At 32.4% G+C, this 20,348-nt stretch overlaps 1 protein-coding gene across 2 annotated transcripts in view; it reads left to right on the top strand.

Annotated features, from left to right (window-relative positions):
• Positions 1–10,533: 10,533 nt before the first annotated feature.
• LOC128986083 (tachykinins) overlaps positions 10,534–20,348 on the top strand; it is an 85,509-nt gene continuing 75,694 nt past the window's right edge. The window contains exon 1 of one of the 2 annotated variants that reach the window (XM_054406205.1): positions 10,534–10,605. The gene's annotated coding sequence lies outside the window, so the exon portion shown is untranslated. Of the gene's footprint in view, positions 10,693–20,348 lie in introns of both variants that reach the window. The other variant, XM_054406222.1, reaches the window with a different exon arrangement.

Below are 20,348 nucleotides of genomic sequence, written 5' to 3'. Positions count from 1 at the left end.
TTGGCAAATTTATTTATTTCATACTGTCTTTTAACATTTCACTAAAAACACTCTTTTCTTCCCTGTAGCATCAAACCACCTAAGTACTCGTTAAACCTAATGTTATTTTATTTCAATAGGAAAATCAAGTAAATAAATTTGTGGAAATCCAATCAGGTAAACGGGCATTGGCTTATTCTGCAGGTTTGCTGTGGCGTGGGTTTTTATTAAACAGAAACCGTAAACTTTTTATATTAGTTTGGTACAGTGAAGAAAATACGATATGCAAACTAATAAAACTACAAAGAAGACGTTTTTATGCAAATCCATATCAGGAAAATAAATTTATGCCAATTCTTCAATGTTTTGGTAGCCATACAATGTGTATGCATTTCATCCTTATTTAATTTAGTGAGTATTAAATACATAATAGTATAATGTTGATCATCATATCATCATATGATTAAAAGTTTGTTATTTTATTTTCACTATTTGCTACATGTTTCTATTTAGGAAGTCGATTAAAGTAAAATAGTTCAATAATAATTATCTTACGGATCATAACGTCAAACTACATATTAACAAACAACCCAGATAAGAACTATATATTTACATAAGTTTACGTAAGTGTAAGTTTGTTATTGAAATGTATCATTATTTCTAGATTCATCTGCTTTTTCCTAGTTTTAGCTGCCAAGACTCTGCCAAAAGCAGAACATTATCACGATGCTCTTGTACTTCTTTCACATGCGACCTCACAATGTCAATTCTTATTTTTGAGCGGAGTGAAGTGAAGCTCTTATACTACACCCCTGCTTTTGTTTTACAAATACTCCTCCTGAACGGCTGAAGCGATCTGCATAAAATATAGCAAAATCATAGTAACCAACCATGGGAAGGTATAAATGTGAAATGGTACAAATTGGACCTCAGGGCTTTTCCCTACGTGAATTTAAACTTTTGGAACTTGAACATGGGCGTTATGGATTAATTGGTTGCTATGGCATTATTTGCGAGATAATAAAAAGGTAAACAAGAGTCGCAACATGTTAGAAAGATGTTAGTCAACGAATCATCTAAATAGTAGATTACAAATACAGTACAGAGAAAAAGGGAAGAACGATCGGATTAATATCATTGAGCATAATTTTATATAAAATGAATAACCAATAATTATAGTCGCCGGAATAAGGCTGATGCACCATTGTCTTTATCCAAACAGCCATTGCATTGACGTGAAACAATATCATTGCAAACAACTTCCAAATAAAATATTGTCTAACAATTTTATAACCGAACATAAAAAATCTTAAATAAGTAATGATGTTTCGTTACTATCTACCAACATACATGTTAAACAGCGTATTATTTTTAAAGTACTGCGATTTAAACTTTAACTTTGTCCGTATCTCTCTTACCCTTTCGAGTTTGGAGTTCTCGTTATAAAACGCAAGCTCGTTGTTAAACATGATGTGTTACAAGGCTAATGAGATAGGAACTGTAATGCAAACAATTAACACATGTCACCTTATTATAGAATTGCTTTTTAATGAAAAAAACATTTTATTTAACAATTTTTTGCAGGACCAACGGTTTGTATAAAATCAATACTGGGCACCTTACGAGATTAACCTTGTATAATACTAGTAGGGTTCCCCAAGCAAAAAATAACAAGTAAAATGAAATCATACCATTAATATGTATTTCTGATTTTTACTGTAATGAATTATCATTCATGCATTGTTGTTATCATCATACATCATATCTAAATATTATATTGCTTAGAGTATGTTTCATAAAAAAAAACTTCGCTTTCAGAACAACAATAGTATTAATGTGACGTTAAAAAAATCTTGTGGAATAAAAAACTAGTTAAAAAAGAAATATGTTTTTCTAAGATCGAGAGTAATCATATGTATGGTCAATAACGCAGTTAATGCTAATTGATAAGAAAATAAAACAATGTATATCATAAATATAATTTTATCATTAAAAAATTCTTCAGAATGTCGAAAAATGATTGTATTTTCACCCCCTTGTACAGTAGTGCATAGTGTCTCCAGAAGTTACCCTATACGATGAGAATCTTTTACAAACCGTTTCCAAAAAATCCGAAGTAATTTAAAATGTGCCATTTTGAAACAGCAACTGATGCTGAAGGAAACCATTGCCTTAGTGAATACTGAGTAGTGATGAACTGATTGGGTGGACCCTTTACTCATAGATGTCTGTGGTAGTGTAGTCATGTCCAACAATTATTGCATTATATAAACATGAAGGATAGTCAGAGAGATGACCACTGACCACTGCCCAGCTGTCACGTCGCTTTGCGGCTCAAGTACATCTTAGCTGAAAGCCAACACAATGTCATAATAGCATCTATTGTTAATATATATGCATTTCGTACACCAGACCTCATGTTGGTGGTTGGGGATGTTAATAGTTAAAGTTATTGAGTTTGTACACATAAAAGCAGTAATGTTATTAAAAAAATATCTAGTTCAGTGACAAAAGTAACTGAAATCAAAATAGCTTGTATAAACGGATATGAACGTCGCAAATACACTTATTTGGTATTTACTCAGGGGAGGTATAGAAGAGGCTACGATGACAGCTGAGGGCTTTTTATTAGCTGAGGGAACGCCATTACCGTAACAAAACTTTCGTTAGCCATCGGTCTCGGTGGTCTAATGGTTAGCGTGCCGGGCTGATATACTGTAGGTCCCCGGTTCGAATCCCGCTGGTAGAATTAACTTTTTGCCCAAGATTTTTTTATTATCAGCAAGTTTGGTTGGTTTGGTTTGGTTATTACAGTTTAATTTTATTATTAAGTCATTATAAAATTTTAATTGAGCAATTTCTAGTTTTATTTAATAAACAGAATTATTTTTCCGATTACTAAACTGTTGTTATATTATTTCTTTATCAGCAAGTTTGGTTAGTTCGGTTAGGTTATGATAGTTTAATTTTATAATTAAAAAATAGTAAAATTGAATTTGAGGCATTTATAATTTTATTTTATGAACAGAACTATTTTTGAGATTAGTAAACCTTTATTGCCAAAGTGCTCTCTACTACAGCGCTGTTCACGGAGGAATTTTGAACTAAATGCCTCATTTGTACCTCCCCTAAGTCAGACCCCACTTATTTCCGCAAAAGGAACTTTGCTTTTGGAGGTTAACATTCTTTTAACAGTGGCTACTTAGTTCAGAAAAAAAACCAGCTTTTATTATGTCCCATAGATATAAGGACAGGCCCATCCTCACAGCCTTCAAAAGCCTAATGGATTTGATTTTTAGCCTTACCAGTCAAACCAAACCGTCATGTAGGTAATAGTAGTTTACGCAATGAACGCGTAGATATAGTGCTATGGACACGAATAGAAATTTAAGGTACGATCCTTGGAGATTGTCTTAAAAACTTCTACTAGTGTCGTTAAGACTGTTTACGCGAGTTGCGTACACTACTTGACCTACGCCAGTGCTTTAATTACTAGCAACCACTGCTCATAGCTTATAAGAGAGGTTATGTTTTCGCGTATAACCTTTCATTGAAAAGTTCAAAGCATTAAAGTTTTACTTCTTTTCTCTCAATCCTTGAACCTCATTGGTTACTCGTGTTGTTAAGTAAAAAAAAAACAAAAAAAAAACAATGCTGTTAAGAAAAAAAAATTCTGTTACGGTCATAAAAAAAGATTCACTTAACAGCATTTGTTTACTTAACGACACGGGTAAGGAACCAATGAGGTTCAAGGATTGAGAGAAAATAAGTAAAATTGTAACGCTTCGAACTCAAACTAATCAGCTGTTTACCAATTTAATTGTTAATGATAGGTGCAATTAGTGGTTTGTACAAAGAATCGTTGTATCACCACAGTCTAACAATATAAATAATTTATACAGTCCCGACATAAGCTGAATTTTTTGTCGCCCGATAGCGACTGCAGCGCTCGTAGTTTTTGGAGGTATAACTAATGCGTCTGCCTTATTGGATTATTGGATTTTGAAGTTTGGATTGGAGGCTCAAGGAGGCACCCTATCCAAAAGCGACTTCGACTTGTGCTGGTGCTGTCGAGTGTCGATGTCAGTCAAATTAAATAAAATACCTATGTCAACATTGTAAATTACAATAGGCCTTATTAAATTTTAGAATCAAAAGAAAATGATGGCATTTCACGATACAAATACGTAGGCCTATTTGAAATTTTTACGAGAAGATATTGTTTCTTATACTGTATCAATTGATTAATTAAAACCAATAGGCCTACAAAGAAAACATTTAGATTTTGGTAACTCATACCACATAGCTATATGAACCAATTTTCAAGAGTTAATAAGTTCGTTGATAAACTAAGGAGTTGTATAATCTATGCTCATATATAGTTTGCATAGCTTAATATTATAAAAAAACCATTGTAAACATATATATAGTAACACTTTTATAACCACTATAAGTTAATTAAAAACCAAATAAGCCTATCCAGAATATATAATAAAAATATAGGCTACCTTTAAATAGTATATTTTGCTATTGTTATATTGTAGAAATCTTACTAGTACCTATTTGTAAATATATTTCAATTTCTTAAATAATTTATAATAATTACAAGCTGATGCTTTATTATATTTTATTATATATATATTTTTTTATTATATTATATGATCTATGACTATGGGTAAATTATATTTTCATGGACCAATAAAGTGTTGTAACACCATTTGCCCCACTGAGCTAAAATTATAACTGGAGGTAGCACTGCCATGGCAGAAGTCTGTCAAAAGCGAGTCGCTGATTTTGTTAGGTTGGTATAGCAGTAAGTTTTCTTACCATAGCAATAACATGGCTTCTTATAACTAGGTTGTATAGCAGTGAGTTTTTTTGTCATAGCAATAACATGGCTTCTTACGGACACCCACCTCACGCAAACATGGCGGCTGGCGACACGCATCTTTGACATTCAGTGCTACCTCCAGTTAGAATTATAGCTCAGTGATTTGCCCACTGAGCTATGCCCATTGCCCAATGCCTTTGCCAAAAAATACAAAATCCAAAAATCCAATATGGCAGTCGTGTTAGTTGTACCTCCAAAAACTACGAGCGCTGCAGTCGCTTCCAGGCGACACATCATTCCCATTATAAAGGATAGGGAATGTCGGGACTGTATACTTTATTTATATTAGACTGTGGTATCACTGTCAGAATGAATGAGAGGTTATAGATGAAAACATAACATCTTCTAAGAGCTATGAGTAGTGATTGTTAGTAATTTAAAAAAAACCGGTCGTAGGTAAAGTAGTGTGCGCAACTCGTAGAAGTTTGTAAGGCTTTCACCAAGGCTCTTGCCATAAATTTCTACGGTACTTACGTATTATAACGGAGGCCACTTATTTTACAGCGCGCTGCGGCGGTTAGGTTAGGTTGGGTTATCATAAGTTTTTATGACTCATCTCGTATAGTTCGATTCATAACGAAACTAGGAAAGTTCTACAAACATATTTATGATAACCCAACTTAACCCAACCGCCGCAGCGCGCTGTAAAATAAGTGGCCTCCGTATAATACGTAAGTACCATTTCTACTCTTGTCGATAACACTATCTTTACGCGAAAGTTGCTTAATCTACTATAATACACCTCACGCAAACTTACAGTCACTATAAACTACAACTATGTATTAACTGTCAATATAAACTACATTAGCTGCGTTTTGGCGCATCCTCGACTTGTACTGTTTGATGCATTAAAGAGTATTTCTTAAGCTCCCAATACTTTAACTGAACAACCTAATTTTAGTTACCACCTTTGGTAACCAAGAGCAAATAAAGCATCAAGTTATTCTAGAGGAAACATGCAGTTGCCGCCAAGTTAGTTGTACAAACAAAGTAATAGCTCAATATTTGTTCGAATATTGCGACACGAACACAGTTTATAGAGCGATAAATACTTGGTGTTGGCTTTCTGTGGTTTATTGGTGTTCGTTCGTCTTAGTTTGACATCTCGGATAATCTCTAGCTCGCTGGTAATAAAGGATTTTATGAATGAAAGAGTCAAAGTCTTTCAAAACAAAATAACAGAGGGTAAACTACTCAAAATATTACAGTCGACAGTTTCTGTGATGAATTGAATGTTGATTTTGTGTAGTATTTAGGCTAGCGAATCCTCTGCAATCTAAAGTCAGTTCTAGACGACTACACATGTGAATCTATCAATATTCTATTTTATGTTTTTTATGTTAATATATTTTTCCGTATTTTTTAAGGGTGAGGTCAAAACCCTGGTGCTTTTACTGTCATTTTTTCGCAGACATTTTTTTTTAATAAGGTGTCATTAATTAGTAACCTATGACAAATAACGTTAAAGATCCTATTAGGCAAAACCAAGTCTAGGTTGTTAAAATCTTCCTAACTTTGAATGAGTATCCTGTTTGAACTGTCTAGCAAAATATTTGGTTGTTTGAGTTTCCAAAACACTCATACAAAGATGTTTAATATTACTAGCCCATTTTTCACAGAGAGCTTTCAAACTTTACACAACTTATACAGTAAGGAGGTTGTTAAAATAATCTCTCTTCTGTAAAAATGTCTGCTTCCTAAAAAAACAAAATCTCGGTAACGTTACAAAAGCAGATTGCCAGCGGTTCCAAAGGTTTTATGTCTTGCGACCAACTTATAAAATAAGTTTTATAATAAGGCAACAATTATTCAGTGTTATAAACTTATTAATATTATCATGTACGCTGAGAACCACACAGCTAAATTGAAATTGTGAGGATTGTGTTGTTGAAAATACAATATAGTCAAAAACACTAGCCTATTGTTTGAGAAACTTAAAATATTATACAGAACTGTTAAACCCTACTATCTACAAGAGACTATCTGAATTGAATGTTGACACCTACTGTAAGTTGAATGTGACACCTACTATTTTACACTCATAGTCTATTTCTGTGTTTAATTTTTAAGGAGAATGCCCTCTCACACAAATACTGTTTTACGTCCCAATCTGCTCTTATCGATGCTTCCACCGTTCTTAACATATATAGCTAGAATTAGTAAAATTTTTTGTATAATATAATTCTGCCAAAAGTTAAAAGATGAAATAATATGTCTATTATTATTACCAATAATTGAGATGGGAATGAGGTTTATCGAGTGACCATGCCTTGGGATGAGTGAAGGATGAGTGTAGAATGAAGTGTGATAGTTTATGTAAAGCTCAATGTCATAAAATAGATTCAACTTTCTTAGGATTCCAGCAAAGTAGGGGTCTTTAGAAGTTTTGGGTCCAGTACTATTATAAATGTAGCCCACTTCGGATCAGAATGTTGACAGAATTTGTCATGCTAAAAATAAACAGTATCCAATAAATAGTACACTATTTACGAAAGATAATGATAACTGAACAAACTGTCTTAATGGCGCACTTCCTTCATGAACTCGTCGTAAACAAAATTTTAAATGATGAGAAACCCCTTATAAACCAAACACTGTATGACGTGTTTAACAGGAGGTTAATTTAAGAACTGAATAAAGCCTTTTTGTACATTTAACTACAAAATCTCTTGTTTAAAAAAAGTTAGGGGTAAGTGTTTTTCACTACACTATGTTTTTAGCTGTTTTACATACGTTAAAATTTGTGGCTGAAAGTTACGTTTTGCTAGCCATGCCAGTTGTCATAATCATTTTGGGACCGAGAAGGTTTTTACATCCCTAGGGCCGCAAAATCAGCTGCCCGCTTACTTTCTTAAACATGAATGCATATTACACTGTAATACAAAATCAGTATACATAGCAGCATTGCACTAGAATTTTGTTAATGTCACCGCTGCCTAGCAACTATTTATTATTATTTTTGCTGATTCCTCAAATTATTTCTTCACATAATCTTAAAGTTGTAGTTGTGTTGACTATCATTGTGCATTATTATGGTGATGAATAGTTGTAATAGGGTATAGGCCTAGTATGGTGAAAAATAGCATTCGTAGTACAGAACGAATCGGTTTTGCAGCAAAAAAAAAAAAAAAAAAAACTAACTAAGTTTTAAAAACTATCTTGAGCCAACAAAACCTCATTTTCGGCCCTAGGTACGAAATATAATATTTTGATCACAAGTTGTTGTTAAGTTAATTATCGTGTTGTGTATTTATCACGAATTCATCCTAACTATATTCCGTAACGTGTCACTACAGTGACCAACTCAACGATTACGATGACATCGTAATCATTCTTCGCGTCGTCGTGGCAACATCATGATAATCTACACGTCGCGAAGTAAAGATTCATCCAATAAAAAACGGGATAGGTTGGCCCTTTGCATATTGCGCGACAATATTGTAAGTTTTTGTCACGAAAAGTTAAAGTTATTTTCCTTGATCACAATATTAGAGTTTAATCACGCCCAAGAATTCACAAAACTATTCAAATCCATTAATATTTTGAATAACAACATTTCCCAAACAATTAGTATTTTAAATTCAGATTTTAAAATCAATATTACGTCAAAAAGTGAATATAATGAAAATATTTGAATGTACAGCCATGCCCTGCTAAACCGATCGGTACTATTCTGGTGCTCAGAAGACCATTCAATTATTAAAAAATTACAATTCCCGATATAAAAAACCTATAAAAAACATTCTTTTAACGGCACCAGTGGGTCGCAGTTTGAGGACCGCTGGACAGACACTATCGTGTTTTCTACCCAGGAGTAAGCCCACATCACAGTAAGCCCAACGGCAAATAAGTGGACAAATCCTTGGTTAAATACTGGTAAGTTGTAAAACATAGTCTGCTTCTGTAACGTAACCAAAAACAACATCTTAAGCAGAACACTTGAATTTCAAAAATTAAGATACATTCGTCGAACTTAAGTTTATATAAAAAAGAACTTTAAGATAAATGAAAAGTTCGCAGAATGTTTCAAAAACCTAGTTTATTAAATTTGTAAAGTTTTGTAAAGTGGTCAAATGGGATAGTTCCATAAAGTCAAACGTAAATACCTCTTTGTAGGACTTTTACAGTGCACGGTATCTGTATAACCAAGCTAATGAAGAGATTTTCTTGTTTCCTAAAATAACGAATCGCGGTTAGAATGGTTACCATTATTTTTCTGTCTAGAAGCATATTCTAAAACACCCTTCATTCCAGCATCCTCTTGTTTTCCATCAAGCAGAGTTAAGTTTATTGTTTTATTCCTTTATCCATGATCATTGATTAACTCACGGTACCGATTAACTAATTGTTTAATCATTTGCTTCGATGATAATCATATTATCATCTATATTGATAATGATAATGATGTATCTTAATGATTGTATTTGCTATATTTTATTTTATTTGTATGCTTCAATACAGTTTAAACACCATTTACATTGAAGCAGTTCATGCACTTATAATATTATTGCTTCAGTGGGTTTCTTGTTGTCTTTTCACTTCACTTTTACCTACACTTTCATGCCATGCATTTAATACTAACTTAAAAACAAAATTTTCAATAACTATAACAACAATGTATATATATTTGAAAAGATTAACAATGATAAATTATATAAATATATAAATACTGACTAGTAAAAATAAATAGAACAACGAAAAAATATATAAATTAACATTTACTGATTGATTAATACTGTTTTTAATTTTAATTTGAAATTATTTATGTTGTCAGAGAAAATATCAATACTATTGCACTTTTTTATTACGAAATTGTAGTGTTTCATTATATAGAGGGGGGAGGAGGCATGGGCAGTGGTGCGGCTGTAGGGCAACGAGAAGAGATGTTTGTTTCTACTATTAAAGCAGGTTTCAAAGATAAGCACAAAAAATGAGATTGAAAATTTGAAAAAATTAACATGGATTTTATGCGTTGCCATGCTGGTGACGAAATAACAACGAAATATAAACAGAAAATCAAAACAAATGGAAGAAACTCCAATCACATGTTTTATTTACAGTGTGGGGTGAAAATAGAGAAGTGAGTACATTACATATTTTTGGTCGAGTTTCGACCACTGGACGACCTCTCGTTGATATTAATACCTACTTCACTAGCTAAGGCGTTCTAATAGACAACCCGTATAAGAAACAAAAAAAACTTCGAATAACAACGAAGTGACCCTCTGTACTATGTTGAGACAACTATGTGATCCTTTAATTCTCTATTAGATGTACAATTCTCCAGTAGGCCTACCGGATAGTCCAGCATTGTAACCGATCTTAGATAGCTAAAATTTAATACTAGATGGTCGATATTTAAGTTTTTGAAAGACAGGTTTAGAATTTCTTCAGAAGGGTTAAAATTTTTTTGGTACAACTTTGGAACCCAAAACAAGAACACAACTCCAAGTAAGCCCATAAATCACGAGTAGCCACGTCTTACGTCATTGCCACTTTCACAATCTGCTGGGTTTGGATAAGTGTTTGAGTGGCGTGAACAGTATCCACTTGTCATCGCCAAGTTTGTCACAGGCTCATTACCCAGGGACCGTCGGTATCTGTGGACAGTCGTTGTGGGTGTCAACAATGGGGGTGGCAACAATGTGAGGTGGAGGGTGGAGAGAGGCACCCTGACTCACTCACTTGGGCCGCAACCCCGCTACTGGCAACACTCTCCCACTGAGCCATATCAGGTACGACCACCACACTCGCCACCACCACTCTACCACCCTAGTACTGTACTTCTACTGCACTCTTGCACCACCACCTTAGAAACCAAGGTTAGATCCTCGAGCATCACAAAATCGGCTTTCATTTTGAATTGGCATTGCTTTGAAAACTCTGTAAAAGGTACTTATATAAATAGTTAAAAGGTACTCGTCGTATAAAGTCATGAGATTTTAAAGCTTGGTTGGAAAATTTTAAACATTTTTAGGAGTCTACACAAATATTCCATTCAATACTCGAGGTATGAACGGTAGACGACGTGACGCCGAGTAATCGGTCATACAACTCAGCTCGCGTTGAAAGTCACGCTAAGATGCTAATTAGGGCCAATAGCTGCTCGGTTGAAGCGAGATATCGCTCGTTAATGTCACTCCAGGACCAACTGACATTTAATTCCACCTTTGTCGTTACCATTAACAAAAGGAAACTAATTGCAAAATGTTAGCGTTAATATTTATAAACTCATTTAATAAGCACTACATTTTGCTTATTCTTTCCATGGATTAAAAATATTGTATCGTAATACTTAATTTTTAGTTGGTTTGAATAATCTATATATTGTATTCAAGTAAGTAAAGACTACAATCCTACAAATGTACATACCAGAAGGTGAAACATTGTATCACCTAACAATCTACATAAGATTTTTAAAACGCATATATTGAATCAATAAGATATACGCTAAATCCACAAAAAAGTAGTTTAAGATAACACTTGCTAAAGCTCTTAAACCTTTATCAAATTTGCTAAAACTTTAACTGTACAATAAAAAGATTTGTTCAATTTTTGCCAATACACAAAATGATAAACTGATATTTAAATTTTAAAAAGTAGGAAAATTACAGATTCTAGTAAAATATTGCTCACCCGAGTTATTTAATGCAGTTTTATGCAAAGTTAAATACGCAAATATTGGCAATAAAAATCAATATGAATAATAATGAATTGACCACCAACTTATTCACAGTATCTCACAGGTATCTTATTAAACATGTCCACGTTTTCTGTACAGTTTGATGGAGTAGTATGGCAAATGTATTCATTACTTTGCTTAACTCATTAGAGTCCCTTTTTCAAACTCATAATTTTATAAATAACGTAAAAATGCTAATCCATAAAAATATGACAACAGTCTGAACAGATTAGTGGCAAAGCATTTGGATTAGTAATTGACCAGTCCCGGCAGTTATTTATAAATCCATGCTTTATTTTTTACAGTGATATGATACAAAAATATAACAAATAAATCAAAACATATATAACATAGTAATAGTAGTCTATTACTATGTAATATATGTTTTGATTTATTTGTCTTTTTAATGTGCATTATTATATTTTTTTTGTCCATAGTTATACAATTCTCCTATAAATTAAATAAAAGTCTCTTAAGATATTTTGTGTGCTTACTACAACTATGCTCTAATAATTTAGTAAGTTAGGTCAAATGAAACTCCAAGAAACTACTAAGAACTATTTAATGCAATCTTTACACCATAATTGTTATTGTATACAAAAATAATACGGATATTTAATAAAACTATCTATCAACATATGCAGTTATTATTTGTATTACAATCAATATTTGGTATTATTTATTAGTTAAGCATAAATGAGTATAGTGGTTGTGAAATCTCTAATTACAAACACTCTTTTAAACAGTATAATACGATGCTTTAATAGTTCATTGGCCAAAAAAAGTATAGCACAGTGTTTCGGTTCACCTACCATGATTTGTCTAAAATATTATCTAAACTACACAATATTTTCCAACGAAAAAAACCCTTTTGCTGGTTTCCACACTCATAATGACTGAGAATTATTAGTTTTTTTTGGAAATCCTGCAAAATCATATTATCTTCAACCATGAAATCTTAATATCTTAACAGGGCCTCATAATGACTTGTAATGATTCTTTATGGAAATTGTATGTCATTTTTATAAATAATCTTTCGTTATGTTTGGATACATCATGGTGGTGTAAGCAAAATAAATATATCTATTATTTATGAATAAATTCAACGACGTGTTATACGTTGGCAAAATGTGACTGTGACATACCAAAGCCGTGCCGGCGTGCATAAGTAACACAGTAGGATTAAATTCAGTTTTTACTTAGGTACAATCTACTTTTTGAATTGTAAGTTTTGGATTAGTAAATAAAACTATCCAAACGAGTTATTGATACTCAGAGTACATATACCTTGATATGCATAAATAACGAGTACAGTTAGTTATGCACTTAAAACAAACACTCACCATACGCGATAGAAATCGTAATAATTAACTGATGCCTCTTTACATTCATCACGCATTGGCATTTGTATTGAACGTGACATAGTTTAATATTACTATTCTGTTATAGTTTTACAGTAATAAGTATAAATTCAGTTTACCAACGAATTGACGTCACCTAGAGAAAGACCAGTGTATTAAACATTTACTTTTCTTTTACTTTTGGAAGTGGTAATACACTTATTTGTATTGCAGTCACGCCAACACGACACAATAATTTCTTAGCATGTGTCGTGATCTTGTATGAATTTATCACAGTTATTAAACTTAGTTGTAGCTAGTATTTCACAACGAGTTAAAAAATAACTACTACTCGATATCAAGTAGTTTAACTACGGAATTTATCGAGCTTAACCGTCACAAAATACTCTATATCAATGGTGGACTTTCTTAACTTCATGGAGCTTAAATTATAGTTTACAAAAAATTGATAACGTAGGAGAGTATTTAAGGTAGAATTTACACACCAAACTACTTATTACTGGATAATTATTATTAGAATGAATTTCGTATTTTTACCACAAAATACCCAATCTGGCTATTGATTTACACTAGACAGTGATTTTATTGTATAAATAAATACTGGTTTCCAAACAACATAGTATTTATCAGTGGTCTGTGTGTATCTGTACAGCAGGCCGGGACCCTGAGACCATCTCCCGGGTATAGCGTTGTGAACTGATGGAGATATTTATTACTTATTCAGTGCGTATTCAATTATTGTTATGTAAGTTTCGGAATTGGAAAAAGCTTTCAGTTTTGCGATAAAAATAGTCAAAAAAATTTTAGAATTTAAATTACGACCAGTTAAAAAAAATACAAATCCTATTAGATTCTATTAGTATCGACCAATGGTTCACATATTTCACATTTTTGCAAAGATTAAATAAAAAATCAAACATAACTTTTACAATGAAAGCTTTAAACTGCAAGAGCCCCAGGCACAGCACCACTCGTGGAGAGACTATGCAAAGAAATTCTACACGCTCAGGATTAATTAACTATAAAAAGTTGATTTAATTAAATTCATTGCTCACTTCCAATTAAGGTCTGTTCAATCCAAGCGCTTTTATAATTACTTAGATTTTAAAAATGAAATATGAAACTCAAATCTCACCAATGTGCTTTGTTTCCAAAATAGTTTGAAATTAAAAATATTTATTTGTCATCAGGAAGTAAGTTGTTCTTTAATTTATTTCACGCTATATAATCGTAGGTACAGAATATTTACTTTCCGCTCTATTTCATACACACACTGAGAATAAAAGTGGCGAGTTTGTTTAACAACTGCGGGACTCTGAATGGAACTGAACTCGTTCTCTGCGAGTTTCACGTCTTTGTTCAAAAATTGTGACGCACAGTAACATTTTAATTTGCCACAACATTTGTTCTGCCTCAAAAAATAAATTTGTTTAGCTAAACTACTTAAAACTAGTTAACTAATAATCTCAATACGGCCGTTGATGATTTTTAGTTTCATACATATTGCGATTTACCAAATCTCTTGGCAAAGTAATAGTGTTTTTCCATGCAAGGTTTTGAGTTTACATAGGTACATGTCATAAAGGTTACCTGACATCATGTCACGTAGGCAAGATTGTTATACACTAACTGCTATATAGATTGCGCTAAAGGGGATATCTGTAGAAATAAGGCAATTGCAGATCTGCTTATCTTCAATGCAACAACATCTAAATAGATATATAATATCCTACATGCAATAAAAATACTAAATATTATGTCATTTTATTAGCATACTAAAATCTTGCTAATATGATCATTAAAGGCAGGTTTGTCTCAGTAGTTATCCTGGCCATACGACAATTTACTAATATACTTAGAAAAATTTACTTACTATTTTGTCGTATAAACTCAGCCTTTGCGTACTTTGCACAAATTTATATTCATATATATTCATATTTATATTCATTATAGAATTATTTAGATTGATTTCTTCTCTTAATTAGAAATATCAAGGAACAGAGAAATAAATTTACCCCGAATCTACAGAAGTTTATATTATACTAACATATCTGTAGACTATCTTTTTATTCACGACTGGGGCCAATATTTAAAACATGCTTTTGGACACAATTTGATTGCCGATATCCATCATGCGAAAGTTATTTAGTTCTTAACGAGTCGACGTTTAGTAACAATAGTAGTAAATAAAATAAATAATGAGATAAGTGTTTGAAATGCCGTATTAGTGGTTGGCTGCACACACCTTCGCTCGTATAGATTACATAAATTTAGACCTTCTGGTAGGATTCAAGTAACTAATTGTTGTAGCTTGTTCGGTACCTGGATAAACTTGAGATATTTAACTCTTATACATCATAACATATATGCAAAACATAAGTGTAAAGTTCACCAGTATAATTTTTGGTAACTAGCTTTTGATCAGTTGACAACTTTGAGCGTAAATGTATCCTCTTCCTTTAACCACTTATTAGGTCTACATACACTTATACAACCTTAAAGAAATTGGCTAAGTGTGAATGATTGTTAAAAATTTCTTTAAGCATATGTCAATCACCTTTACAAGAAACAAGCCCAACCATTTCATAACAATATTCTTTCCAACACGCATATTTCTGAGTCCTCACACTTATGTGGTAAAAGATGAAATATATACTTCCTTGTAAAATAAATGCAAAGATTTGTCAATCAACATAAATAATTGAATCCTTATAACTGTCGTATTAATATTTCACAAATACACCTATCTTCTTAAAAAAACATCCTACCAATGTTCGGAAACGGTTTTCATGTGTTGACGTTGCATTTTACTGATTTAAGTTAATCAACAATATTAATAGTTTCATTGATAGTGACAAATCTATAAGTATAAAAGAGGATGTCGGTTTGTATATTTGAATAAATATTTGGCAGTGATAAACTCAGACACCGCTGGACCGATGGCCATGAAACTTGGTACATACATGTAGAATTTCATGGAGTAGGTTTATACACAATCAATTTCGTGCTAACTTTCAGGGCTTAAAGGTGCCGTCCCTGGAACCCTGGAACCGTCTTAAAGGTACCCATGTCAGGGATTTTATTTGAAAGAATTTGGTTTAGATTTGTTTACTAACAAAACATAAAAAGTAAAATGTAAACAGGTGATTTAAGTTAATGGTATGTTTCGTTATGTTATTTAATTATTTAATTGTATTTATTTATATGAAGATTCGTTTCTTGGTTCCATGTGGTTAATGAATTAGACCTTTGCATATATTTTAAATGGAATAGGCATACACTATTTAAAATACTGGTATTGATTAAAATAAGGAAAATTATGGGAGGTTGAGATTTGCCTGAATAATTTGCATGATGTAACTGGTTCTTTACAGTAGATTTTGAGCTCCACATTATTCTCTTATGTATTGTTGCCCCGTTTCGAAGCACGGGCAGAACAACTAGTAATACATATATTCCTGAAGTTGTTACCAGGAGTGCCGATTGTCATCTTATCCGTGGTTTTTGCAGATAAGCAGGCTACTTTTAGCTTCTATTAAAATAAATTACAACGCAGTGAGATAGACTTGGTTAGTGAAAATTTAAACTATAATTTCACTAAGTTGGATACATTAAGGACATGCTTATAATTAAATTAAATGAGGATAACATTTGTAAAAAGAGCTATATTTGTTTACTACCAATTAAAAGGAAATATATATATATGTTAAAATGGAGATATAAAATACCTATTTAATTTGCCAAAGTCATAGTAAATATCATTTACCTATTTTCTACAAATTATGTAAACGATAGGCTTACAGCGGGCACAAAATTGGTGACCAGTCATTGTAAATATAGCCATGTATCAATTAGCCACGCTACTGCGGTCTTATGACGTGACTCTACACACACACACACACACACACACACACACACACACACACACACATAGACACCACTATACTAGGTCTACTGCACGGTGTGTAGCCGGCGGGCTCGTCCTGTCCACTACGTCACTGATTGCGATGGACGCTGATTAATTAATCTTTACTGTGCTATGAAATATTTCAACCAGATAACGAGGAAAAATATTTCCATTATATTTAACCCCATATTGTAGCTGAAACTCAAAATGTGTAATTAAATTAAATTCTTAGTCAACTTTATTGGCTGCACATTTTAGTTTATAGTAATAACCTAGGCGTAAAGCAATGACTACTGCTTTAGATTTGAAAGCAGGTGAGTTAAATTGTTATTTTCAGCATAGTTGATAGTTTTTACCACAAATCCGTGTAATTTCTAATTAAATCCACGTCATCTCTTTACATGCTAAGCTGGTGACTGACGCTATTCATACATTCCGTCAATAGGACTCGGTTTCTTCAGTTTCTCAAATACTGTTTCTGCTTTCATTCGGCAAGATATATTTCTAAGGTGTTGGAAGGATTTATTTGGTAACAAGTGAGATGGAGATTTCCTTAATATTAATGCTTTAGCGTTAAAATTCGCATTAGAAAGAACCACCTAACTGAATTTGCTTTGTAAATAATATACTTTAGGCTTAATATAATTTTAAAAAATCTTGTAAACTTAATACCAAAATAATCTTTGATGGCAGCTGAATTTTCAGTATGTCTCTAAGTCTTATTGACATAAAATATCTAGAACATTTATTTGAAAACAAATTCATCGTCGTTTTATGTCATTGATTTATTAGTACGTTAAAATGTCGGTTGCATAAAAAAAATCTTTGTCGTAACCTATTATAATAGATTTTTTATAAATTTTTCAATGCTGTATTCTGATAAAATTTAGTTGTAAAAATATGAAAAAAATATCATTAAATCTAAGGCTTAACATTATCGTCAGTCCTTCGTCTCATAGGCTAGCTAAACTTTTAGTTTGCCATTTCTTACTTGCAAACTAAGAACAGAAATTTACTAGTATTTGCTGGAACTAACGAAATATTTTTAAACATGTATATAGGCTAGTTGAGTTTCACCCAAGTGTAGTTGTTCCATCAGAGGGAAGTGTAACATGTTACCGATGTTGGCGAGACCTTGCTCAGTTGTATGTAGCTACATTTACACTAGATACGCAACTCGCATCACACAACAGTGCATCGATAATTTAGTGAACCCAAGAGCCCTATAGAAAAAAAAACATTTTAAAAATTGGACCATAAGAATTTGCTTAAAATATCATTTCGCTGCAGATATTTTTATTCCAAACAAAATGACGACACCAGTATATCACACAAATTGCGATTAGTAATAATGTTTTTCATGTAATTGTTGAATAAATTACATCTTTATGTATCAGTGTCAAAAAGTTACGTTATATACCTAAAAACCTAATATTTAAAGCAAAAGAGGAATTTTCCATCATACTGGAGATGGTTCACAAGTATGTGGGTGGAAATCTTAAATGAGAGCATAGATCAATCAGTATGTTGAATTAAGAATGTTATCATATTATCTAATAGGTTTAACAATACCATAATAAGTCGTAGCGAAAACGGAAGAGGTTTAAAATTACGAGCTTGAACTTCCTATTCCTTGTAATTTTACACTGCCACAGTTTTGGCTTCAATACACCTTTTTTGGTCGGGTTTGCAGCCCTGTGTACTACTTATAGGCATTAAACATTTCCTCTTGTCTGGAGGATAAAAAAACTTCTTTAACACATTGGCTCAAGCATATTTTAATGTAATAACGAAGAATTATTACCTAGAATGTTTTTAGGCCGGGTTTGCCAATGCAGAATGTTAATTCATACACTATTTGACCTATGATCGCTTAAATATCTTTTCATCTTCCTCATGGACCCGTACCCAGTATTATGGAAAGTTGATATTTGTGTTAAAATAGTACAGTTTTAGTTTTACTTATGTGCAAAGTTTGTATAGCAATATCTGCAATGGTCTGGAGAAACCGGTACCGGATGTTTTGAGGAGACTGCATATAAAAGTCTAGTTCGTCAAGAACAGTTGGATCTAGATTTGAAACTTGAAAATGCTACTGACTCTTTTCAGTATTGGTCCTTCTGAACTTTGCAACTACATGTATATAATGACTAAAAAGCTCGAAAGGACATGGTACTGTGATTCTATTGGTATCAGAATATTTAAACATCTCAGTCATGACGTATTCAAAGTGTATTAGACTACGTTATCGGCATCAAGGGAACATACAGTAAGTCAACCTTTGAGGTTTTAACATTCTAGGGCTGCTACATATGCTTACTGTTACAATGGGATTGCGTCATTGACGTTTAGGTTTTTACATGTACCATTGTAATAATCTACAAATCACAATTAAGCTCTAAATTCGATACATTTGAAGTAATCAAATATTTTTTACCTCAAAGAGACACTCTTCTACGTGTTGTTATGATATTATGTCTTCTACACCAAATGCGATGAGAACAACGATAAAAAGTCTTTTAAAGCTATCTATTACATTTAGAAACCAAAACGAACCCAACGTGATCTTTTAGAATATTTTTTTTTATGTAGCGTCATTGACTTTGGGTAGTACAAGCTTTACGTATTAATGTAAAAAAACTCTTACACTAGTAAGTACGATTTTTGCTTTGGCAAATCTCTTCCTTCTGCAAATGCATAAATATGCTATCAAACGGGTTTGAATAATCATTTTAAAATACGTGACAAATCAAATATTGATAAAAAATAAGCACTAAAAAACTAATAATTAAATAGTGATACAAACAGTGCGATTGGAGGCTCTGGAAGGATAATATCAGGAAAGATAAAAAACCTGTTAATATTCTTTAAATCGCCAAACATTGTAGCCTAGAGCTAAGTATGTTTAGCAAACTTGATAAATATTGATGAAATTTAATAGGAGGATGGATCCGACAGTGGTGGAATTCTGAATATGAAAAAAACTCGATAGTAACGCCAACGAGACAAGACGCTATTTGACGTGTTTGTATCATGTATTCCTATTGTAAGCTCTAGAACATTTCAACTCAAACATCTCCTCGTATCCTTTTTGAATTATTAACTTTTTACATACTACATGTACTATTCGTATTATATAAAAGGTCGTCCATCATCAGGTTATACTGAATTCAGTTCTTTGTTTTAGCCACATTAAACCGAGTGTGTATTATTAATCTCAAATAATATGGTAATGACAAGTCAAATAAAAAATAAATAAAAAACAGCTTTACAAAAGCTTATAATACCCAGTAAGGAGTTAGAGCTACAACTATACACTATAAGTACACACAAATATAACAATGTCCACAAATATAAAGCATTTTGGAGCATGGTAGAAGAACATGTATTTTATTAATCGAAACAATTAATTCATAATCCAATTTTGGATAAAATGCACCAAAATGAATCTGCAATAAAGAACGTATGTTTCTCAGTTTTAGCGAATTTCTTATATATAGGGAAACAAACTATTACAGTAGTTCTCGT

This window comes from Macrosteles quadrilineatus, unplaced genomic scaffold (assembly GCF_028750875.1).
Source record: "Macrosteles quadrilineatus isolate MER2022 unplaced genomic scaffold, UCM_ALF_1.0 Scaffold_1__1_contigs__length_201487025, whole genome shotgun sequence".
Lineage (NCBI taxonomy): Eukaryota > Metazoa > Arthropoda > Insecta > Hemiptera > Cicadellidae > Macrosteles > Macrosteles quadrilineatus.
The sequence above is the reverse complement of the archived record's forward strand: the minus strand, read 5'-3'. Positions and strand labels throughout refer to the sequence as shown.